The sequence below is a fragment of the Herpailurus yagouaroundi genome, unplaced genomic scaffold (genome assembly GCF_014898765.1).
Source record: "Herpailurus yagouaroundi ecotype Mexico unplaced genomic scaffold, PumYag 139, whole genome shotgun sequence".
In the NCBI taxonomy this organism is placed as follows: Eukaryota; Metazoa; Chordata; class Mammalia; order Carnivora; family Felidae; genus Herpailurus; species Herpailurus yagouaroundi.
The window spans coordinates 23,427,570-23,428,689 of record NW_024412394.1 but is presented as its reverse complement, the minus strand read 5'-3'; positions in this window follow the sequence as shown (position 1 = coordinate 23,428,689).

Below are 1,120 nucleotides of genomic sequence, written 5' to 3'. Positions count from 1 at the left end.
CATCACACTCTCCAGTTCCATCCACGTTGCTACAAAAGGCCATAATTCATTCTTTCTCATTGCCACATAGTACTCCATTGTGTATATAAACCACAATTTCTTTATCCATTCATCAGTTGATGGACATTTAAGCTCTTTCTATGATTTGGCTATTGTTGAGAGTGCTGCTATAAACATTGGGGTGCAAGTGCCCCTATGCATCAGTACTCCTGTATCCCTTGGTAAATTCCTAGCAGTGCTATTGCTGTGTCATAGGGTAGGTCTATTTTTATTTATTTGAGGATCTCCACACTGTTTTCCAGAGTGGCTGCACCAATTTGCATTCCCACCAACAGTGCAAGAGGGTTCCCGTTTCTCCACATCCTCTCCAGCATCTATAGTCTCCTGATTTGTTATTTTGGCCACTCTGACTGGCATGAGTGTGGTTTTGATTTGTATTTCCCTGATGAGGAGTGACATTGAGCATCTTTTCATGTGCTTGTTGGCCATCTGGATGTCTTCTTGAGAGAAGTGTCTATTCATGTTTTCTGCCCATTTCATCACTGGATTATTTGTTTTTCGGGTGTGGAGATTGGTGAGCTCTTTATAGATTTTGAATACTATCCCTTTGTCTGATATGTCATTTGCAAATATCTTTTCCCTTTCCGTTGGTTGCCTTTTAGTTTTGTTGATTGTTTCCTTTGCAGTGCAGAAGCTTTTTATCTTCATAAGGTCCCAGTAGTTCATTTTTGCTTTTAATTCCCTTGTCTTTGGGGATGTGTCAAATAAGAAATTGCTGCAGCTGAGGTCAAAGAGGTCTTTTCCTGCTTTTCTCCTCTAGGGTTTTGATGGTTTCCTGTCTCACATTCAGGTCCTTTATCCATTTTGAGTTTATTTTTGTGAATGGTGTGAGAGAGTGGTCTAGTTTCAATCTTCTGCATGTTGCTGTCCAGTTCTCCCAGCACCATTTGTTAAAGAAACTGTCTTTTTTCCATTGGACGTTCTTTCCTGCTTTGTCAAAGATTACTTGCCCATATGTTTGTGGGTCTGGTTCTGGGGTTTCTATCCTATTCCATTGGTCTATGTGTCTGTTTTTGTGCCAGTACCATGCTGTCTTGATGATGACAGCTTTGCAGTAGAG